The sequence below is a fragment of the Sus scrofa genome, chromosome 1, assembly GCF_000003025.6.
Source record: "Sus scrofa isolate TJ Tabasco breed Duroc chromosome 1, Sscrofa11.1, whole genome shotgun sequence".
NCBI classification, from domain to species: domain Eukaryota; kingdom Metazoa; phylum Chordata; class Mammalia; order Artiodactyla; family Suidae; genus Sus; species Sus scrofa.
The window spans coordinates 4,315,801-4,341,022 of NC_010443.5; the positions used below are offsets into that span (position 1 = coordinate 4,315,801).

At 43.4% G+C, this 25,222-nt stretch overlaps 1 long non-coding RNA gene across 1 annotated transcript; it reads left to right on the forward strand.

Annotated features, from left to right (window-relative positions):
• Positions 5,125-8,508, forward strand: LOC102165231. The gene is made up of 2 exons (XR_300604.3): positions 5,125-5,392; positions 7,116-8,508. It is a non-coding gene; the product is annotated as an uncharacterized LOC102165231 (long non-coding RNA).

A 25,222-nucleotide genomic window follows, 5' to 3' on the forward strand; every position in this document is an offset into this window, starting at 1 on the left:
GGGTAGATTGGGCTCCACGTGCATGGACGTGAAAATCCGACGATGTACAATCGGGTTCTGCCCTCACCTCCTCCGCCAAAGGAGCACAGCGCACCTCTCCCGCAGATGGGCTGGGCTTTAATGAGACACTGGCGTCAGAATGCCTGCCTCTACACACAGGTGTTTGACCTCGCAAACATGGGAGTGTCCTGCCTCAGTAAACAGAATCTTCTACCCCATAGTCATGAGTTAGAAACTCGCATTTCGAAAGGAGGGTCTTCCAAATAGGAGAGGATAATGTAAGGGCAGGACAAACAAGATCATGAAATCATCCAGGTCTGCTCTGGTTTCACCAGCCCTCATAAATATTGTCTACAGTGTTTCTCAGGCAATAAGAAACCCGCTAAACACAGAGCTAAAACTGAGATGCAAGCCTCTTTCATGAAGGCAGAGTCAACCCAATATGACAAGTAGTTCTTAAAACGTTATTGAGTCCCTATCATATGATTTTTCTACTCAGTCTGTTCATAACTAATATATCCCCAATTTAACACTTCTGTCTTGCCAGATAATTTAAGCATTCGCACTACTAAATGCATCTTAATTTGCCCTCTTTCCCACTAGCAATTAAAATGTGGCTATGGATGTAGTGTTTCCCCACAATGAAGTTGAACCTGAAGAAGAAAGGTCTTTCTTCTCACACCATAACCACTTTCACTGATGAATTTCATCAGCTATGTAGGCAACTGCATAATTTGCAAAAAAGAGTATGTTTTTGGAAATAGAGGTTCTTCCCCTAAAGCTCTATTTCCCAAATTCCTGGACACTTTTGTCAGCCTATTTTTTCCCCCACAAACTGACTCAGTATAAGATTTAATATGGTTCATTCCTTTCATTCACTCATCACCCATTCACCTATTCATTCATTCACTCATTCAACCAATATTGAGTATGGATTTATAGGCAGGCTCTCAGGGAGTGCTGGCATCAGAGAAACAGGATCTGACTCCTATGGAGTTGACAGTCTGTGGCTCCATGTTGTCAGTGGGGAGATTTCAGAGGCCACCAGGTGACTCTGGTAGCCTGTCAGGGAGATGGCAGAGCAGACCTGCAGAGCACACACACTAGGAAGCTAGAGCGATGTTCAAGCAGGAGTTCCACCACGGCCTTGGGAACTCTGGACATTATTTTACCCTCTGATCCTTACTTACCTGGTGGATAATTATAGAACCTTCATAGGGTTGAGGGGAAGAGAAATGAAATAATACAAGTGAAGCCACCAGCACCAAGCATGTATGCTCAATACATGTTAGCTACTATTATTTTGTCTAGATTTTTTTTTTTCAGCTGATGACTTGATTTTTTTTTTTTAGACCCAGTACTGGGATGACAAACTGCCAGCCTCCAGCCAGCTGCCACTGCTCATAGCAGGCATACATGCCACACTTCTTCGATGCTATAACACTGATTAAAAATAGATTTTCATTCCCCTGGACAGGACAAAGCTAAATCTGTGCACCTGTGCTTTCCCATTTCACTAGGTAAACCCTGTCAGCTACCTGACAATATGCCCTTCAAAAAAGTTTTAGTCCCTTCGTGGGCTCACCCAGGTCTGAATGACCAAAGGAATGCAGAATCATTCCCCCTGGAGCAGGGAACCTTGCTCATTAGGCTAAAGTTATGAAATCACATTTACCACGATTGTCATAAACCTATTTTATTAGTTCTAAGAAATCAATTGCAATTTTTTAAAAGCCTCCGAAGAAAGACAAGAGAGCTGCCTGGTATCCAAGGTTTTCCTAATACAAACTCTTTGGGGTCAGGGAGGGGAGGGGTGTGGTGGGGTGGAATAGGGTAGGGTGGGGTGGGGTGGAGCTGGGGCACTTTTGGCTCAGACCGAAGGCATTCCAGCCCTGCCCCAGGCTCTCGGACACTGGGTTCTTTCTTCTAAAATTAGACCGTCCTTGGCATTTCTGGGCATTAATGCCCTGCACTGTGTCTCTTGCCTGTGAATTCTGGGTGTGTTTATCTTAACTCACGGAGACAATTTAAAAATCTTAACTTGTAATAGCGTTGTCAGATTCAGCCTAACGATTAGCGGTAGGGAAATATTTCAATGATATTTCTATGGTTCATTAGGAGCCAAATATTCCAAACTTTCCAACTGGATTCCAAACGCCCTGAGAAGGAATAGAGCCTTTTTCAACTTTTGACCCCACAGAAACGTGCATGCCACCTGGGAATACACCATAATGAATGGCTGAACAGAAAAACGCACGGCAAATCCATCCGCCCCTGGTCCTCACTGCTCCCCAGGCCGCAGTAGAACCGTATGCTGATGCCTGGGTACACTCTGAACAGCTGCCGGCGGATACTCTGAACTGGGGACTCGGGAGCTTGTGGGGAAGCAAGACAGGCCACGTGGGTCCCTTCAGAGCTAATCCCTAATCTCGGGATGTATGGATAACGGAGTAGGAGGCAGGCTGGACCTTCAGGCCCAGGAAGACGCCCCCAGGCTCTTGCCTTTTCCATCGCCCTTTCCTTCTTCCCCACACTCCTCCCCTCCTCTGGCCAGGCCCCGCCCCTTCCCCAAAGCCCCTCCTCTCTGTCCTCCACGCCCCTCCCTTCCCTCGCCACGCCCCTCCCTTCCCTCGCCACGCCCCTCCCTTCCCTCGCCACGCCCCTCCCTTCCCTCGCCACGCCCCTAAAAGTGAATTGTCTCCTTCACAGCCTCTAAGGAACCAGAAATACAGATATTTCCATCCTCCATCTTCTCCTTTTCCTCTCCCTTTCTCTCAGAAACCCCTTCTAATCCCGCACATTAAACTTCCACATTAATGGCATGACTAATGGCACCAGTTCTGGTGGTAGACTGCTCTACCACATTTTAAGGTCGAACCAAGGGCAAGTTATTTCAACTCTCTGTCTCAGTTGTTTAATCGTTGGTCTAGGCATAATCACTGTAAATCAACGATCTTTTAATTTAAAAAATTAAACTAGCGATAATCACAGGTCCTCTTTACACGGGGCCATTGTGTGGATTAAATGAGTGGATACAGGCACGGTTCTGAGAAAAATGTTAGTATAAATATTAGCCACTGTTTGAAGTACTGCTACTGTTATTTCTGAAGGCAGAGGACTCCCAAATCCTCACCTACACCAAAAGTCACACCATCGTCTCAAAGTCCAAATGTCTCAGTCTGCACCCATTACATTCGCCCACCTCGACCCTGCTCTTTTGTGTCTATTCCCCACCTCAGTGACGGCATCCTCATCACGCGTCCACCTAAGCCAGAGGCCAAGGAGTGCGTGTGACGGCAGTCCTCCTCCCTCAGCTTCCTGTGGAGGAACCCCTGACTTTCCTGAGCTCTCCCCCGGACCCCTGGACCCCCTGGCCCCCCGGCCCCCCGGCCCCTTGTGGGTGTCACCACGACCACCCAACCATGACCATGACCACAACCACCACCAGGAGTCTCCCTCCCACAGATCTGGGCCACCTCCAGCCTCTCCCTGCCTCCAAAAGCAGGTGTGACCTGCGAATCATGGATTAATCACGTTCGTGGGAAAGTGTCAGCACACCTAGGACAGTCCTGTGCCTGTGGCAGGGCAGATGGGGACCAATGCAGTTGGGGAGATCAAAGCTCTTGATGTGTCTTAAGCTGAGAGGAAGCCCCACAAAAGTTTTCTGTATTCATCTTCATGAAATTATATGTATGCACTTATAAATATCTAAATTTTAGTTTAAAAATCAGTTTTTAAAAACCTTGAACTTGGTGCAATGCCTGTGGAAGGATTTAAACCTGACTCAAAGCTCTCCACAATCTGAATCAGATAACCTCGCAGCCTTTACCCTATGGTAGAGGTGACACTCCTTGCTTCCTCCAACTATGAAGCAAAGGAGAGAGGCTGAGGGCTGGAAGGGAGCCAGGAAGGCAGGCGCAGGGCCCTGTGATAAGCAGATCTCTCCCGCTTCTGCCAGGAGGAGGCACCCTGCTGTCAGTTGCTCCCCTGTCCTCTACCCAGCACATCAGGGAAATGCAGGACTCTCCAGTTCTTTATGTTCAATGGAAATGGTCAACTTAATCGCCACCCCAATAGTGAGCCTGTGATCCTTACAGAGCCTGGCAGAGCAGGGGCAGAGACCATGCCCCACAGGGTCAGGTTCAAATCCCTCCTGCCTCTCTGCTCCCCAAACCGCTCCTCTGCTGAACTTCTCAGGAAGCTCCCAGGCTGGAGTCTCCTCCCCTCTCTGCTTTCATGGGTGTGTGTGGCGGCCGGGGGGGACGGGGAATCTCCTCTTCTCCCCCCAGCCATCCCCCCCAGCAGCAAAGCTCTCTTGATCTTCTCGTTACTTTCACAGACCCTGGGAAATCTCACGTCCTGCTTCAAACATCTGATTGCAGTTGGTCTTTCTAACACCATGATCTCCTTCCAGGAATTCTGAGGAGTACAGCACAGTATTCTTGATCATGTTAGGAGAGCCCGTCTCCCTCGAATACGTTTGGCCCAGTTATACCTTTCCCTTCCCTCCCAGGACATGAGCAGAACATTACAATGTCAAGAGCGTGTTGTCATCGGACCAGGGGAGGTGGTTTCTCTGAGAGTGGTTCCCACCCACAAGGTGTCCGTATGAACACTGAGATTTTCCCCAGGCTCTGAGCATTCCCTGTGTTGCTCCCTCTGTCTGGAATATCTCTCTCCTTCTTTATCACCTGGTTAATTCCTATTCTTTCTACTATCTTGTTTTCATTTACGTTAGTCCCTCTCCAGAACTTCTCTTGAGAAATATTTACTCCCCCAAGGACCACCACCATGGAGTTGCCCAGGTTGCTCACTACACAAAGCAGGTGGGTGCCAGTCCTACAGCCATTCACTTTGGAATCTAGCTGACTTATGCCCTCTGGGGTAGTGGCAGGGTGCAACCTATGTGACCTAATACTCGTTCTTTTTTCTTCCTCAGCAAAGCACTCTCCTATTTTTGTGTAATTTCTTCTTTCCACTTGCCATTCTCCTACTGAATTCTGTGTCTCTAAGGAGCAGGGAACATGCTTTCTTTGAGTCTGTCCAAAGCTTAACACACTTCCAGGCACAAGCGGCTCTCTGTAAATAAATAAGTAAACTAATTGGTTGGTTAATTCTAAACAGATCATAAATGCTCCACTTGTTTCTCAACCACACTGATCACTCCAGGAAGATTATTAAGCAATTGTTTTGCATACTGCAATAAGACAGACGGAGAGAGGAGAGAGAAGGACAGACGGAGAGACTGCTCAAATAAAAACATGGGGAAAGACGGTGTGTAATGTGAGTAGATCCTAATGAAGAAAGTCTCCCAACCACCATGTCTGATTCTGATCAAACCTGAGGTTCTCTACACACCTGCACGACTAGAGGATGAGAAGAGCCAAGTAAGGTAGCAGATAAAGAACTGCCAAGATGTGCTTTGGGGGGAAATGTTCCCATTACTGCACTTTACCCTGGAAAAGGTCAAAGGAGCCCGTCTGTGCAGAGGCATTCTAACAAGAATGTCCTGCCTTTTTATTTGCAAAGAGAAAGCTGCTGACTGCAGCTCAGTCCCAGGGCGGGTCTGAGCTCTGGGCTGAGTGCACGGCTCATGATGGATTTGAGCCTCTTGCAGGTGGCTGGGCTAGGAATTAGCAAATGACTGACCCAGCTGAGAAAAGTGTCTAGTTTAAAAAAAAAAAACTTAAATATTATTCGTCTATTTTCAGTGGGCTTCAGGTTGTCAAAATGTAGATCAATCAAGCCTTCCCTCAATGTTCCAAATTTCAATTCGTCACACGTTGCTGCTGAGCGAGGGGAAGGTCGCCCCAGACTGTGCCCCCACGAAATAAATAGTGCCCGCGCTGGCCTGCGCTCTGGGGTCATTCTGCCTTTTTCCCACCGTATTGTTTCGATTCAAATTATTTCTAGAAACAAGATAATTGTCTCTCGGCTACATAATTCCCCGGAATTCTCCCAGGGCGCTGCTGCTGGGGAGCCAGGATGCTGTTAGCATCTCTAGACAGGGACCCTGTCCCCCGGGTCTCTCCAGCTCCTGGGAATACAGATCTGTTTTTCAACGAAGAATTCTTTCCGTTTTAGGGGAAGACGGGAGGAAAACTTTAGCATATTTACAATAGTCAAAAATAGAAAGGTGGACGAAAAGAATTCTGTTAAAGGAAAATAAACCGAATTCTGAAACATCTTTCTGTAGATAATCTTGCTAACAAGCCGAGAGCCTGAGTTTTAAGATCACTCATGTAAAAGCCTCCCAGGATGTCTTCCCTGATTAAGGATGTGTGAGGGTTATTGAGTTTTGAATTAGATGCACTTTAATAAAACAGTAGAATGTTCTTATCTGATTGCACCTGTATTGATTGTGTTAAAGAGGTCTATCCTTGGATCAGGGTCAATGATTTTACATAAACTTACTAGGGACTAAGGCTGGTATTAGTTTTTGGATTCTTGTAGGCTATCCAATTTGCTGGATTTCAGTAATCTAAAGAACATGACAGCATGCCTCTTGCTGAAGAAATATTTTTCTTTTTGTCTGTATTATATTTTGCTTAATGTCTTTCTGACTACATTCTCAACTGAGGTATTAAAAAAATTTTGCCTTAAATAACAGAATTTATTTCAACTGTTTTTGAATTTAAGAAGTCTTTTGTACAAATAAAAGTGCACAGCTAAAAATCACAAAGGAAATCTAATTACGTATCTAATTAAATGGAATGCACATTTCACAATTAAAATGCACATATGTGTTCAATTGATATACATTCAACAGGATGTTTCAAATTGCTAGTTGTATTGTTTCTGATGCCTTCTGGAAAACCAGTACACCCAAGTAAACTCATGGCCAACCCCATACCTGCTAGTACCGTACACCTCAGTTCTGCAAGGAAATGAGCTGAAGTTTGGAATGTATTCAGCTGCCATGTCTGTGATGTTGTAAACAATATTATATATTGTGAGGGTATAAATAAGAACATCTTTGAAGTTTTTCCTGAGCTGTAGAGATGTTCTTTAAACAAGCATTTTGGATTTTACAAATTAAGCAAAACAAACCTCTCAACATTAGAATTCATTAATTCTTTCAATCAGCTTTTTTTTTTTTTTTGGTTTGATTTTAGATCTTACTCTACCCTGGCACCATTCTAGGAATTGAAGATATGATGGTAGACAAGACACATGGGATCCCTGCCTTTATGGAGCCGAGAAGCCAGTGCAGATGACAGACAGTAATGGGTGAACAAAGAGGAACATATGAATTCACACGAGATGGAGAAAATTGTGCCCAGTGGGGCTGTGGAAAGGTTGGATAGAGGCTGGGGATTACCAGACAATAAGAGGATGGTGGCCCTCTTAGAGGAGATAAAAGATCAGCAGCAATATGAACAAGGAGAAGGAGAGGAAACACTGGAGGATTTCTAGGGAGAAAAATCAGCAAGTGCTGAAATCGATGTGGCCATGAGTTTGGTGTCTTAGAAACTGCACGGCTAGAAAGGAATGAGCAAGGACATGATGAAGATGAACTAGAGGGTTCTTTGGGGGCCAGATCATGAAGTACCGGGAAAGACATGGCAAAGACCTTTGATTTTATTTTAACTGTTATGGGAAGCTAGTGAATCATTTAAATGGAGGAGTAACATTCTGATTTGTCAGTTAAAATATCACACTGGCTACTGTTAGGAGAATAGATTGGTGAGGGGCATAAGTAGAAACAGTCAGGCAAATACAAGATGTGTTGAGCAATGTTCATACCTACCCAAATCACGTCTCCTTTCTTACACAGTAAAAAATTCAGTGCTTCTTCTGGTCAGTCCTGTGACTGCCTAGAAAAGGGTATTTAATCTTCTGTCCTTCAAGAAGGAGTCGCTGGTGGGGTGTAATCAGAAGCTGGAGAGGGAGTCAGAGTCCCGTTGGCCCTTGCTCTTTCCTCCTGTCTGTGGTCAGGGGTGTGAACATGATGGCCAACCAGTGATATCGGCGTCTTGGGCCATGGGGTTACTCTAGGAATGCAGAGCAAGAAGGTAGAAGGATGGGATTCTGTGTGGAAGAATACAGGCAAACCTCACTTCATTGGGCTTTGCTTTATCTTGCTTCAAACATATTGCACTTTATACAAATTGAAGTTTTGCAACAACCCTGCATTGGGCAAGACTATTGGGTGACATTTATTCAACAGCATTTGCTCACTTCATGTCTCTATGTCACATTTTGGTAATTTAAAAATATTCCAAGCTTTTTCATTATTATTATATTTGTTTTGGTGATTTGTGATCAGCCATCTTTGATGTTACTGTTGTAATACTTTTGGTATTTTTAGCAACAAAGTATTTTTAACTAAGATATATACATTGCTTCTTAGACATAATGCTATTGCACACTTAAGAGACTACACTGTAGTATCAACATAACTTTTTTATGCACTGGGAAACCAGAACTTTCATGTGACTCGCTTTATTGCACTATTCGCTTTATTGTAATGGTCTGGAAAAGAACCCACACTGCCTCGGATGAAAACCTGTAAATTTGTGTTTTGTTTAAGCCACTGACATTTGGGGGTTTAGGTTAGGCAAATCTAACTCCAACTAATTCGGTAGACAACCATGGCTTAATGAGACCCCAAAAATGTTTGACTTGGGTATAGTGTAGAAGGTGGGATTTGTTGGGTAGCAAAGTATATTTTGAAAGTGGAATCATGAGTATTTACTGATCTGAATTTTCTGGATGAATGTGGAGGATGAGAGAAAGGGAGGAACCAAGGATGGCTTCCAGGATTTTTGCCTTGGTAACTGGAAAGTGGATAATAAAACAAGCTCCTGGTGTAGGGTTACAAGGGGGCAGAGTTCTAATGAAAACATTAGTAACTTCTCTATAAATTATGTCTATTTTTTCAATGTAAAGAAGTAGGGTCTTCAGCTGAGAGTGGTAGTAGAGGAGCTGTTGAACACATAAGGAGGGAGAGAAAGTGTGAATGGGCTTTGAGAGAGAGGTGAGCCAAGAGCTGTCTTACCATTGCTGACCAGCCCTGAAAACTCATTAACATTTGCAATAAGAATTTTAAAGTAGGAGTTCCCTTGGTGGCGCAGTGGCTAACGAACCCAACTAGGAACCACGAGGTTGCGGGTTCGACCCCTGGCCTTGCTCAATGGGTTAAGGATCTGGCGTTGCCGTGAGCTGTGGTGTAGGTTTCAGATGAGGCTCAGATCCTGCATTGCTGTGGCTCTGGTGTAGGCTGGTGGCTACACCTCCAATTTGATCCCTAGCCTGGAACCTCCATATGCCGCGGGAGCGGCCCAAGAAATAGCAAAAAAGACAAAAAAAAAAAGAATTTTAAAGTAATACAATTTTTCCAGCACAGGCAGCATTATTAGATAATCTCTCCCAGACCACATTCAACTGGTCAGGTATGGGCATATAATTAAGAGTTGGATTTGACCAAAATAGTGGTACAATAGAGGGGCAGAGGGGCAGGGGCCCTGAGGATGTAGCTAGGGAGTCACCATAGTAACAGACCATGAAATCTAAGCTGGCTGGGCAGGGGGTAGGAGGTGCAGGGAGGGATGGACATTGACAAAGGGGTAGGACAAATGAATTGGAGGTCTCAGTGTAGTTGAAGTCATATTGGTGAAGTACCAGATTAAGTGTGCTGGAAAAATGAAAGGTTGGGTCAGATAATGCTTTAATTAAAGATACTGCAGGGAGTGCGATACTGGTAATGATACGTACTAGGAAATCATCATGGAAGTGGACAGCAGAAGTGGAGGAGGGACTTTTTATTAGAGGTCAGGGAATCAAGGAATAGTAGGTAGGGTGTCTGATGATCCTGTACCTGGGTGTGCAAGCCACCAGGAAGGATGGTCAGTGCACTGGTGGACAGAGAGAGTCACTGGACTGCCCAGAAGAATGGTAGAGGACTTTATCTAAGAAGGGGGGACATTTGGAATGATATGATTGTGTTTATTTTAAGAGTGCTGGTGGGTCATCTGCTGTTTATGTTATGGAAGAGAAACAGACAGTCATCTGGAAGACACGCAGGACACCACCCCATCTCCATGCCTTGCAGGGTGCATCTTCCTGAAGTTAGCCGTCACTTGAGAGGCTTGCAGAGGATACCCTGTCTTCAGCAGGTGGTTGGCTCTGTGTGAGAGCCAGAAGGTAATGCACTGATTTAACAGATTCCACACACAACAAAGTGCGACAGAAACATGGTGAAAAAAGAAGGAAAGAAAAGCAAACTGAGAATACACTTGTAGACCAAGACCTGTAACACTCTTCAGATTTGAACTTGAGCGAAGCATCTTTAGTGTGGAGGGTGGGGTTGGGGAACGTGGGAAGGAGAGAACTCTTCCTCTCATAGCCTCAAGAGTAAGTGCAGCTGATTGTGGAAACCCCAAGGAGAATTCAGTCCCATTGCCTTGAATTGTGGAGACTGGACAAACTTGGCCAGGCTGTCACTGTTTCACTACCCCTAAGCCTTCCCTGGACTTGAGAAAAAGTCAGGGGATTGTCCCATGTGCATTGTAGAATTTTAGGAAATTTCCAGAGACACAGAGTGGTGTACCCTTTAGCTTTAATTCTTGAAATATGGAGCTAGATGTGCTCAGATGTTCTTTCTAAACCTAGTAATCTGTAACTTCAAGCTATTCTTGAAGTTTAAGACATACACATGAGTATTTAGAAAGAGAAATTCTAGGACCCCCAAAGTGTTGACACCATCCCTTTCTGGTCTGTACACACACACCTATCTCATTACCCCTCAGCCTAATTTGCATCTATCATTCAAACCTCATCAAGCCCCCTCTTTCATGCTCTCTTTGTAGCCTCCTTGCTCATCCCTACTGAGCACTTACAAGATTATGTAATTTGCCTCTGTTCTTGTCTTCTCACTAGACTTGAAGACAGGAGCTGCTTTTTATCATTGTGTTCCCAGAACTCAGTAAGTGGTAGGTGCTTGAGAAATGTTTATTGGATTAAAATTAATGAATAGGGAGTTCCCTGGTAGCCCAGCAGCTAAGGATTTGGCATTGTCACTGTTATGGCTTGAGTTTGATCCCTGGCCTGAGAACTTCCCCATGCCATGGGCTCAGCCAAAACAAAACCAAACCAAAACAAAACAATGAATGAAGAAACAGATGCCCTAAGACCCATCACAAAGTAAGAGGCACCATTTTGTTTCATAATTCCTAGTTCCCCCTCATTCTAAATGGGGCCCCCCAATTTTTCTTCTCTTTGGCCTTGTAAACCAAGCCACTTTGTGGAAGCTATGAAAAAGGCTGCAGTGGAGGTCATGGTTGTGGCCACGTATTCGATACTGGGGTGTCCCTTTCCGAGTTGGAGGTGGCCATGAGACTATCCATCCATCCAACGAATGGACTCTGATGTAGTGCAAGACACAGACATTTGTCCATTGGGTAGTTTGTGGCCTCTACACTCTGCCTGCCTTAAAGAATCAAAGGCTGAAAAATAGGTTCATTTTAATGAATCCACTTACATGTCTCAAGTATGTTCTTGAATAGATTCTTCCAAAACAAAACCAAAGAGCACCTAAGTGTATCAAAGAAGCAGAACAGGACAGAAACAATACCAACGATCAAAGCCCTGCTCATACTGTAGTTGCCTCTCACTAATGCCTTTTTCCTGAGTCGCTGTCATTTTATACTGCAGCCACACAAACAAGAGCTTCTGTGCACTCAAGGCAAAGACCACACACGTGAAACCAAATAGTCCTACAGCTGGAGGAGCTTTTACCTGGTCTCTGTAGGTAACAACTCAATCGACTTTCAGAAGCCACTTTTATCCCAACTCTCATATCCCTTGAATCGGGGAAGAAGTTGAGGGTACAGTTTAAGTAATGCACAAAGGATTAGGGAAAAAATAATTGCATGAGAACAGGACAAAAGAAGGAGTTTCGTTTCCTGCTTTCATTGCCATCATGAGACAACAGAGAGCCTGAAAGCACTTGGTTATAGGCTCATGTCATGCTCCAAAGCCACATACAGACAGCAACAAAAATCCCATAGCCGAGAATCTGCTGATGAAAGTCAGACACCCTGACCGGCGTGATTCTTGTGCCAACTATACATTTGGGAGCTAACTTGGAAAGCATGAGCAGAACAGCCAAGGTTCAGTGCAGGCTGGCTTAGCATCTACAGATGGAAGTCGTGGGAGCTATTACAGTCCACCTCCATGACTGGTCCTGCCTCAGCCAGGGACCCATGGCCAACACAGCCTGCCAGTGGAAAGCAAGACTACCTGTTCTAAGATCAAATAATAATGTGAACACGCAGAAGTGCCTTCAGGGATGTGGGTAAAGATGGGAGCCAGACTCTGTCCTGGGAGTGATAAAGTCCTTGGTCCCGAGGAGTAGCTGTCAGCTGTGAACAGTTGCTACAGACAGTTAGGCCGAGGAAACACAAATATCCCTCTTGCGTCTAAATTTTGGGTCCTGAGACCAGATGCAAGAAGTACTTGGGGAACTCCCGCTGACCCATGCCCCAGTTTTTTCTTGGTTCATGGCAAAGTCAGAAAAATAACGACAGTGTAAAATCCTTTCTGTAAGGCTAAATACAGTCATAACATGTTGTTCTACTTTTTCTAATCAACCTTCTTTCCTTTTTTTTTTTTTTAGTGCTAAAATGCCTTATCTCTTACATGATTATAACATGTACGAGGTGAGCATCATATATATTTGGTTTGATTTATGTCCTCATTGGCACAGATAAAAGGTGGGTCACCATGCTGGACCTCCACTTTCCTTTTCTTTTGTTTTTTGTTGCCACCACAGAGATCACACCAGATCCTTAACCCACTGTGCCAAAAGGGAACTCTGAGTTCCACTTTTTCTGGAGGATTTTACTAGGCAGGAGACCACTCACCAAGGGGATTAGAAGCAGATACTCCAGAGCGCAGTCTTGACTCTTGCATGAAAAGCTTGCGGCATGTCCATTCCAAAGGCAATAGTCTGCATCTGCTAACCCCAAGCACCCATCCATCCCACTCCCTCCCCTACCCCCTTGAAGATCCTGCTGCATAGCACTGCGAACTACGTCTAGTCACTTATGATGGAGCATGATAATGTGAGAAAAAAGATTGTATATTTGTATGTGTAACTGGGTCACCATGCTGTGCAGTAGAAAATTGACAGGACATTGTAAACTAGCTATAATGAAAAAAATAAAAATAATAAATAAATTTTTTTAAAAATGTGCAGCATGGAGTTCCAGGTGTGGCTCAGCAGTGACGAACCCGACTAGCATCCATGAGGATGCAGGTGAGACCCCTGGCCTCGCTCAGTGGGTTAAGGATCTGGTGTTACCATGAGCTGTGGTATAGGTGGCAGACATAGTTCAGATCTTGTGTTGCTGGGGCTGTGGCTGTGGCTGTGGCAGACCCCTGGCCTGGGAACTTTCATATGCTGCAGGTTCGGTCCTCAAAATAAATAAATAAATAATTGCGGCAGCCAGATTAAACCCAAGAGCCTGGAGGAGAGGTGGCTGCACGCATCCCGGACATCCTCTTTGATCGCCTCCCTCACAAGTCGTAACTCGGCAGAACTCAAAGGGCTTCTCAAACTGTGTGGCAGGCAGGGTATCCTTCAAGCTCTGCCATCAGCAGAGGAGGATGGAAACTAAAGGTCAGGGACCGGTCTGGTCCCTCTCTCCTTCCTAGAATGTAAGTCATCCCAAGATACGGTTCTCAGAGCAGAGCACCAAAGACACATTCTGCTCGCTGCTCATAAAAGCAGGGCACGGAGTGATTCATGATTAGTGTCATTTCAGAATATGATCTAAAGCCTCCCTCTCTCTGGAAGCCTCTTTTCAGGCATCCTTTCTCATTGGTCTTTTGGAACATTATGGCCTCATCCACCCCAGCACTTTCTTTTTTCTTTTTTAAACTTCCTGACCCATGGCACCTTATTTCTCCAATTGGAATCAGTTACAGTAGAGAAGCTTATAGAGAGACCACAGGATGTAGCAGAGAGAACATTGATCTTGTCCTAACAATGAATTCTTTGAAACTAGGCTCTTTGGAGGCTTTCATTTCTGTTGAAATTATGTCTAATATCTCTTCCAGCTCTAAACATCTGATCAAGGATGATTCAGAGGTAAATGTTTTCTTTAACCATAATCACAAGAATTCTCCCAGAATTCGTGAGGTAAACCCCTCCATTCCTCATGTCTGGTTGGAATCCCATTCATCCACTTTTTCAGTCATCTGTTCATTCACACAGTCAATCATTTTCTATTTATCAAATATAATTGAAAAATTACCACCTATTTTTCTCCACGTGTGTGGACGGAAAAGTAACGGCTGCTTTCCGGGCACACAAGGCTAGTTTTCTCTTCTCTAAAGTCTTCATTTGCTTTCCCCCTTTGGGCTTCATTTGGAATTCTAGTGTGAAATTTGTAATACTGTGTTGTTTTCATGGTTTATTCACCTTCCTCCCTGACTGTATGTGAGCTCATTGGAAGTGGAATTTGTTCTTACCCATGTCAAATGCCTACACACCTAGCATGGTGTGTAGCAACCTCAATAATTCCTCATAAAGGATTTTCTAAATTCTGGGCATTGCCCTGGTCGATGTACATGTATTATGTCATTTCTGGCAATGACCCTGTCAATGACTTAGTGATATTATTCCCACCATACAGATAAGAAACTGAGGCTCAAAGAGTTGTGAATTGACCAAGTTCACACAGATGATAAGAGGTACAGCTGGGACTCAGGTCCAGTAGATTGGTTCCCAATTCCATGCAATAAATATTACATTATAGGACCTCACTATTTGTTGAATAAATTGAAGAATTCATTTTACCTATTGGCTTCACCAGAGTGTTTGGATGACATAAAATGCAATCATTATATCAAATATGTATACACACCCAAAGCAGAAACTTTGCGATGATCTTCGGATTCTAAGATCCCGTTTTTATGCACAATTTAAAAAGCTTATATCTCTATTTATTGTATAATATCCCATTTTATATTAATTACATAACTCTTTGGGAACATTCCATGATAAATTCCTCCACTGAACTGAACATATTTCTTATCTCCTGAGCCCTATTCTAATTCTCCTTCCAAATCAGTCTGCTAAGTTTAACTTGTAAATACATTTACTTGAATAGTTCAGGTTTTAGTCAGAGAAAGATAAATGGCAATTAGGTTGAAAATTCATGGTTTTGGAAATGAGAAATAAATCTCAAGGTGTAGCCTTGACTGAAAATATTTCAATGAATAAATGGACAAATTAAAAAATGTGCTTTCAACCTTTATTATTCACTGAATATTGACTAAATAAATGCTGAACTGTGGGCTGTTCACAGATTAATTTGCCAGTTCAATGTGCAAATGCCTCTGAGGTTTCCTCAAGCTGGACTCAGTCCTCAGTTAATTTCATTACAGCTTGAAGAGACTAGATAAAATGGAAGATGAATGATATTTGAAATTAGTATTTCCCCCTTCAGGGCTAATCTACAAATCAGATATTATCAATTTTTTATCCTGTTCCCAAATCAAATAATTTCAGAGACTCTACACTGGCTGCGTTGGAAAGAAAAATCCCCTGTGAGCTGAGACTCACAGCTGTGGTTTCCTTGCTTCTTCCTCAGCTTAGAAGCAGAGTCATTAATTTGGACTTAGATTCCAGCCTGGCTCCCATGGGGGGCCGGAGGGTTGGGGGGAGAGCTTGGCAACTTCCCCCGGGCCTGGAGGAGTCAGGCCTAAATACATCGGCCCTTCTTTTTCAAAGATACAATAGGAACTTGTGAAGATTCTTCTTTTATTGGTCATTTCATTTTCCTCTCTTTAAAGACATTCTTTAGTGATGTGGTTCTCTTAGCATCTTAAATATCTCTTGGGCTGTTACAAAGACGCCATTCAGGGCTTGGCAGGAGCAAAGCTCTGTGGTATCACAAACACAGGAACTGGGAAGCTACAGCCTGTTCCCAGGGAGGGACTTGGAGCCACAGAGAGTTGGCAGAGGGCAGCCACTGCTCTGAGCAGAAGATGGCATGAATGCATTTGAGACAAAGGACCAAGGGAGGCTGGACCCATTAGCCACTGAGGATAAAAAGCTATAATCAACGAAGCCACCTCCTTCTGTTCTCTTTCATTCCTCCCTTTTCTAATCTCCCTGCCCGCGTTATTGAATGAGCCGCCCATTGTATATTGTAGAAATTCTATAAAATATAGGAATGTGACTTTACAGAGAATATGAGGTGTAACTTGGCAGGTCACCCACCACAGTAGCTGCTTTTATTGGCAAAGTAGGCTAGGAGGTGAATATGCATTCAATCTAATGAAAAACTGAGTTTTATTTCCAGATGACATATGCTTGAGACCTAAAATACTGTGTATAATTCATCAATGGTAGTATCATTGCAGTAGTATGCATGAGCTTGACTCCCTCCCAGAACAAACAAAAGACGTTAAGAAGGCTGAATGAGCCATCTTGATCAAAACATCAAGAATTAAAAAAAAAAAAAGATTTACTTTGTCCACACTATCAGTAAATGAACTTCGAAGTCTTCAGTGATCAGGAAACCACTACAGTATTTAAATCATCCACCAAGAGAGTACTATAACAAAATCTGCCTCCCTGTTTCTAAAACAAAGCTATTGGGAGCCTGAATGCCCCTTTGTATTGCATCGTTGTTACTGTACATTACATATTGTTCTCAGTTAATACAGCTGGTTTAAAGCACTATTACAGTAACTAGCACTAGGGCCATTCAATTACGCTTATTCAATAATGAAGAATCCCTAGCATTTTTCCTATAGGATAAAAGAAAACTGTAGAAACCTTTTCCTCTAATGGCAATACTCAACAAAAGACCATTCCCTTTGAAAGTCCAATTTAATTACGGTCTTTGCAAAGCAGTAGGCATTTTGGTATTCCACTTAAATCCAATAACCGTGGCAGTGTGACTTATGAACAATATTGGTAAAGCCTAGAAAACTGGCATTAAAATCCCCCAATTTTCATTTGCTCATTTCAAACAAGGTTCTTGATAAGCATGATGGTGTCTTTCTCCTCCTCCAACTAGTGTGGCCCAAATGCCTTTCTAAGCATACCCTTGCATTTACAGCTTCCATAAAATCTCTCCTGAGGCTGTTTCACATCCAGAGAGGCCCCAAAAAGGTGTCTGTGCCTTTACCTGAAGACGGTCTCTAGGACTTGATTGGGACAGTTCACCGTGGTCTGATGACGGAGTGTCTGTTGTGTGCAGCTCACTCAGGAAGTCCTGAAACTCCTGACTGAGATGGTTTTCAGTTATCCTGCCCCCCACCACCCCAAGGTACTCTTGCCACCTCCATTCAAATGTCCCTCACCCATGGGGCACTAATTCCCACAGTATGGTAATCAGTGTGACAAAAGATCAGCAGGAGAATTCCCATCCTCCTTCTCTTACTCTGTGTGACCTCAAGAAAGAGAATTAGTCTCTCTGATTTTCAGTTCCTCATCATTAAAATGGATCCATCAGAACCCATTACTCATATCACAGGGCCATTCTGAGATTTAATGAAGATCATGGAGGAGTTCCCATTGTGGCTCAGTAGGTTAAGAGACGGGCTAGTATCCATGAGGATGCGGGTTGGATCCCTGGCCTTGCTCAGTGGGTTAAAGATACGGCATGGCCATGAGCTGTGGTGTAGGTCACACACTCAACTCAAATCTGGTGTTGCCATGGCTGTGGTGCAGGCTGGCAGCTGCAGCTACATTTAGACCCTTAGCCGGAATTTTCATATGTCATAGGCATGGCCCTAAAAAGAAAAAATAAATAAAAAGAAGAAGGTGACGTATCTCAAGCTCTCAACAGAGCACCTGATACAGAGAAAATGTGAGTAGCTGTTATTTGGAGATTTGGGAGACAAGGACAAAAAGCCAGGAAAAAGCTAGGAAAGTCAACAGGAAGAAAATGATGAGTGAGCCAAAAGGTGGAAATAGATGAAAATGCAATTATAAAGTTTTATCTTGTCATCAGCTGGTCATTCTGCTCTGCGAAAAGCCGTGAGGAAGGGCTCCTCTCCTTCAACGTTGTCACAGTCCGTGTTCCAGGACAGTGCCTTGGATCCCTCTGGAACAACATGGAATATAAATACACAATGAAACGCTTGCTGTTGAGAAGGCATGTCTATCATCTAGGAAGAAGAGTCACTTGCAGGTCTTCAGTCCCTGCTAGGTACACTTTGCACACACTTTCATAGTTGTGACAAGAAGTGGGCAGCCCTAGCTCAAGGTAATTGGCCAGAGGTAATGTATGCTGGTCTGAGCATTGCACAAGGAGCATTGCAGAGACCAGCCCCTGCCTTATAAATACATACACTTCAAGGAGAACGACAGGGGCAGAGACAGACGGCCAATGGAAGACTACAGCGCAGAGCCAGCATGAGACTGACAAGGAATGTGTGTGATGGGGAGATTCAGTGTCAGCGTATTTCAAGCTAGGGAGCCTGTATAACCAAATGCATGGCCAAAGGATTGGATAGCCAGACTGGATAAAAGCTAGAGAAAGAGAAGACTCAAATTTTCTCATGAACCCTAGAAGGCTCTATGCATATGATGTCAACACTGAGAGTGTTGGGAAGAAGACGAAGTATGGGCCAGAGTAAAACCTGATATACTACCAACAGTCCTTCACTCTCAAGGAACTGGGGCAAGAATACGACTGCGGTGTGGTAGGATGCACTGGTGTTCACCAGCCTTGCCCTCTCCACTGGGTTTGAGCTCAGGTGTAGTGGAAAATCCATCAAGGCCAGCTGGACCCATTTAAAGAACTGCACAGACCAGGAACTGAACAGGAAATAAAAAGTGTGGAAATTCAAGCACGATTGATAAAGCCATCACTGTTTTATACCTAAATCTTCCACTAAAATACTCTGATTTTGGACTCAGACCTAATCATGGACCATTTTCGTCTGGTCTTAGAGAACAACATGTGTAGGGGTCCTGGACTCTCTCTGCAGGTACTACAGGTGTTCTGAGGTAACTCTGCCTCCCCAGAAGCTTTGCTATGCAGAAGACTCTTCTGATGTTGGCACAAACTGCCTGGAGGCCAGTCCTTACTCTGGGATCTATCCTCTCAACCCAGGTAGGTGGAGGAACTGGAGTAGAGAATAAAGGCTTCTGAGAGTTTCTACTCTTCAGGCAGCAGCAGAGCGTTCACTCCCCTTCCTGGATTCATTGAGCCAGGTGCAGCCTTCTGCTACCTTAAGCTGGAGAAACTTTTCAAAACCTCAACTTTTTCCCATGGACTGAAACGAGGAGGCAGGTATCCATGCCAGAATCGTGATGCCACAGCAGCAAATCTCCTAGCGGTACCTTGGGTTGATGGCCGTAATACGTGTATTCATTGGTTCTCTTGGCTATCCAATGTTTATATCCAACAGGCACCAGGTAAAGGAAAGCAGGGTGTGGAGTAGATGCCGATGAGCGGGCACTTGCTCAAAATAGGGAATTTTTATTCTCTGAGGTGCTCACCTCTGGCAGCGATGTGCATGAGTCCTTATAATTAAATTGGCCTCACAAATAAATGGCCTGGTAGATGTCTTTATGTTTATAAAGAGCTGAAACTTTTCCTAGGAGAGAATTCCCATTTCTTCAATGTGTCATCGAAGTCAGAAGCTTGTCAAGGAAAGTTAGTTTATTTTGAATAAAAAGAAGCATTCACCCTAATTAATCCATAGATTCTATCAATTATGCTCCTTCTCTTGTGAACACACATTTTATGGTTGGAAAATTTCCTCTTAATATTTCTGCTCAGAAAAACCCCTTTATTGCACAACGGGGAAAGTGCTTTTCAGCTGTAACACTCTTGTTTCCTAGCTATCTCTAGACTTAAGAGCCAGATTTAATTTACACCCCCTCTCCCATATTAATACATACCTAATTACATTTTGGTGTCGATGGAAGCAAATGTCAGCCTCCTTCTGACTGTCAAATAATTTCCAATTAATCAGGTGGCAAAAGACTATTGCAAGAACACAAGTCTAAAACAAACTGAAAATAAGATGATGACTAAATAAGAGGGTGCCAGTAAGACGATAGAAGTCTTATGCAGGTTCAACCACTGCCGTAGCTCTTAGAGTTGGAAGGTAGCAACCTGAAAATCCACCCTGTCTGGCCCCGTCTTGGGCATGTGAGGTGATTTGCCTCACTGAGCACATTCCTAGTCATCCCGTCCCAGTCTGATCAGGTGCTGGTTCTCTCTCTCTCACTCAGAATTACAAACACGGCATTCCCAGGGACAGTAACCCTGCATGGTCCCGGTACCTATGAAACTTTTTCTCTAATAAATGGGATTTTTCACTATTTTAAATTTGTACATTGCCAGTCCTATGGCAAGTATGTCCTTCCGCACTGATTTTTTTTCAAGGACATTTTATCATTAATTCTCATGTCAGATTTCTGAATGTGGATGCCAAACAGAGGAGCAAAAGCTGAGCAGTTATGAGTGATAGTAGGTCAGGAATTCCTTGCACCCACCCCTCATCTCTGTTCACACTGGCTCAGCACCTGGAATAGCTCCCTCCCTACCTGTGGGTCAAGCATTAGGTGCCTAGGAAAGTACAGCTCGAGTCATCCCCACGTCCCTGGAGTGAAGGCTGATTGCAGCCCCTTCGCCTCCCTCTGTTCTCAGCCCACTCTATCTGGATTTGAAATTATCCTCAGAGCACACCTTTGCTGTCTTCTTTGGTTCATGGATACCGCACTTACAGGTACACCTCGAACCCTGCCCTCTGCCCTGGCCACGCTGGCCACCCAAGGATCAGGTCTTGACCTCACAAACTCCAGGATCCAGGATGTTAGCACACTGTCGTAGTAATAAGTAGAAAAGGAAGATGAGATGGATACCAGATTCTCCTCACTGAGCCGTTTCTTACACTGCACCGTTATCCTATTTCCCCAGGAATGTTTTGTGGAATATTCCCCTACTTTGTGCCTGTGGCATAGACATTATGTTTTAGGCACTTTCCATTACATTCATGGCCCTCATTGTCATCACTCCCTGTGCACCTCCTATTCCGACTCGGCTAAGCACATGTCATACACTCTTGTATTTCATTTTAATTAGGTTTTGCTGAGTCGGCATTTTTACCCCCAATGTACAGAGCAGGAAGCAGGGGCTCAGACAGGCTCCATGATGAGCCCATCCAGTTATCAGCAGGGCAGGGGCTGACTCTGAGGAGAAGTGCTTTGCCTCCCGGCCAGGGATCAACTCCCAAACCAACCGTTATCTCCAGGACCTTGCTCTAGTAATTACATATGCTCTTTCATCTTCCTTCTTTATCTATACCACTTTTCTCTCTGCCTACAAATAGGCTTAATTATACTGGGGGAAAAGAAACTTCTTTGGATCCTGTCACTCCCCTTTTCTTTTTTCTTTCAAGGCCAAACTTTGAAGAGCGTTGGAAAACTCCTGCTCCCACTTCCACCACCTGCTTGCTTCCTCCTCAACGCTTGACTAAAGCCACTGTCTTGGAGATCAGTCCTGACCTTGTAATCATCGATTGCTCCATCAGTTTCTTTGACTTGGTTCTCTTTTCCTGCTTTAAGCACATTTGTGTTGGACTTCCCTGCTTCCTCACCCTCCATGTCAATCACCAAGCCCTTTAAAGTTTACTTTCATTTTTCTTGTATTTAATCTTGTATTTCCTCCCCATAGTCCCATTCTCATTATTGAGGCTCTCACTATCTTTCACCAGGATTATACCAACACGGTGTCACTTGTCTCTCTACCATTTCATCCATTTCCTTGAGAAATACCAACCTGATGATGTTACTTTTCCACTCGTGCCTTCATCACCCTCTTCTCCTTCTTGATGCCCAATTATCCTATCTCCATAAAGCTCCCAGTGCGAGACCTGAATTTAGAGCATCTTTCATTCCTCTAGGTCCTAATCCCAGAACTCCAGCAAGAGAGTGCCACAGACAAAGCCCTGCTGGAAACTGCATCACACAAAATCCCCTTTTGAACCTTCCTCAATTGGTTGGCCATGCAGTGCTGTTTATTCCACCTAGACCCTGTAAGGGGAAATGTTTGAAGTCCATAAAATCTTGAAATATATGTATAAGATGAGTCATTCATTCATGCAACAATCTCTGTTCTACAATTACAGAATCATAGGGAACACTCCCCAAAAATTAAAAGGGCACTTTAGGTCAAATTAAACACTACTTTTGCAACTGATAGCCTAAGAATTAGAAATCCTGAAATCGATTTTTTTTAAGGTCAAGACAAAATTACATAAATTCATAACATAAATTTCAAAGGGGCAGTGGGTATGATGAGCCACTACACTCTGTGTGGCCCACTTGGCCTGTGCCTGTCCCACTCCTGTTCAATCCCTTTGTTCTGAGTTTCCACAGCACTGAGAGCTCAATGCAAATAGGTTATCACTTAATTACACATTGTCTTGAATTGTTTAATGTTGTATCATGGATGTCCATTCTATGACCTCAGCTCAGCTATAAAGCCCTGGAGTTCATGGACATGTCCACTTTTTTTCAATGTCCCCTACAAATCCTATTATTATAGCCATCCAAACATTTTAAAATAAATCATTTTAATCAATCCTCAAAAATTTGAGATTTATGCCATTTCAGCCAACCATGTACTTAACATTTAAAAGGATGTTCAGGAGTTCCCGTGGTGGCTCAGCAGGTTAAGAACGCAACACAGTGTCTGTGAAGATGTGGGTTCTATCCCTGGCCTCAATCTCTAAGGATCCAGTGTTGCCACAAGCTGTGGCATAGTTTACAGATGAGGCTTGGATCCAGTGTTGCCATGGTTGTGGCACAGGCCTGAAGCTGCAGCTCTGATTCAACCCCTAGCCTGGGAATTTCCATTTGCCACAGGTGCAGCCAAAAAGAGAAATAAGAAAAAAAAAGGGTGTTGACATCACTTTCTAGGCAGATCAACAGGGTGCATGGATTATGGTCTGACCAATTATATTATTTCTTGTTTATGGAGTGAAGTATAATTCATTCTCCCTGAACTGACCCATTTAGAGCTGTTTACAAATGTTTCAAGCCAAGCACACATAGATACAGACAAAATCGTTATTAAAATTTCCTAACAAACCAAGAGAAGTCTTTGGTAATAATTTTTAATATTAAGGTTACACAACTATGTGCAACATTAAATTTGAAAATATTATTTTCCTTAAAGCCTGATTTTTTAATAAGAACAGATATTCACTTATTTTTCTGTATTATGCATCTTCTATAACCTAATCTATAATTTGTATATACTTAAAAGCCCACATCAATTGTCATTTTTTTCAGTGATCATTGGACTTGTGTAAATTCTCCATTACAACAAGACTTATAGTAAATAGGTACTTCTTGACATTATTAAGCTTGAACATTGAAGAGATGCAAAAGAAGCTGAAGGGACTCATCCATTTTCTACAAAATTTCTAAATACTCATCTCGTACCCAAACATCCAAGTTGAATGGTTATAGTCTTTTGCTCTACTGACAGCGTTATTCTGTGTGGAATTATAAATGGAAAACTTAAGAGATTCTGTAAAAATGTTGGATTAAGCAGATCCATTGTCTCCAAGCTGGGATACAGTGGATCCTTCCAGACACTGGTGAAGTGAATGTGGGTTTGTGCAACCACGCGTACTGGACAGAAGAGGAAACCACAGAAGTTGGGGTAAGATGCCGTGGCTCTGCCTCCCTCCTCCCCTTATGCAGCTGATCCATCTCCTCCAGAGAAGATTCTCTTTTAGGCATAATTCAGAGTTTCTTTGTAGACAGAAAAATATCTCAGAACAACATTTTAGGCCATACAGTGAGGAAGTGGCCACTAAACACCACGGGCCACGTAGCACAGTCTTGACCCCTCAGAATTTAGCTCTTGGTCAGCTAAGCATTGGAATCACAAAGAATTGTTCAGTCTTAAACTAACAGTGCCATTTTCATATCTCTAACAAGTCTGCATGCTTAAAATTCCAAAAGCTTAGAAAGTATTAAATGTCTGGACTCTACCACAACTTCTGCTTGTTTTTTGTTTTCATTATTTTTACTTTGAAAAAATAGAAGCTTAAGCCTTAAAGGAGAAATGGTGAAAAAGATCTAAGCACTTGAAAAACACAGTCAAGGTAGAAGATAGTCATACTTTCCTTAGCTGTACCTACAGCAAAGCTATTGCTTTTCTTCTCATCTTCTTCTCCTCCTTCACACCAAGAGCTTTCACGGGAGGTTTGATTGATTCAAAGAACCACATGTAGAAGATGTTCCCCCAGCAAAGCCATCTGCTAAGCAGTCAGACTCCCCCAGGCCTTTGCTTGAAGCAAATATGACACAGCACCTCCAGGCAAATTGCATGACCCAGATGCCAATGGATTCGCGTTCTTGAATCACTTCTGTGTGAGGAGGATTTTAATCTTGGCCATCATAAACATGGCTTCTGATTTACTTCAATAGTAAGGCAGTTTTCCTTTTTGTCAAATACTAGGGGTCACATTCTTTGGCTAAACTCTCCCTCTCCTGGAAAGCGATGCCATTTCCCATCATATCATATGGTAACCTTTCTTTGCTCTTTGCTTGTACTCAATACACAATATCTTGAAAGGCACTTAGAGGATTTCTTTGACCTGGTATAGAAATAGCTCCACGTATATGAAAACATAAAATAAAACAGCCTCCAGTTTCTGGGTAGCCCCTGTGTTCATGCTGAACTGAAGTCCAAGAACAGTACAGCTAGAAGCCATACTAAGCTGCTTCTAGGGAAAATGTTATTTCACAAAAAATCAGGCATCTGGCTATTCTGTATTAATGAATGCCTTCTGTATGTTTCCTTAGATAAAGCTACGATTCACCCAGCAGATGCACATAAAGTAGCTCAAAGTTCAGAAAATGACAAGGAAAAACATTTAAAAATACAAACACAGATTGATTATCCTTAAACTGCTGATTTCCAAGCCCCTATCCCCCACACCCCAATCCCTCTCAACCATGTGGAGCAAAATAACTCCTTGCATTTTCTGACCAAGGCGGTTCCATTTGGAAAGCTTGCCAGCCGGGATGTTTTAAAATGTTGCTGAATGATTAAACACAAATCCTTAAACGGAGAGAGCTGGTTTGTATTAAATATCCTAGAGCAGTGCTGTCTGCCCACACTTGTGCCCTGTCTGGCTGCTGGCTGATAAACGTTGTGGCTTTAAGATATTGCTTATTAGCATGCCTGTATATTTCTACCTCACACAGTCACCCAAG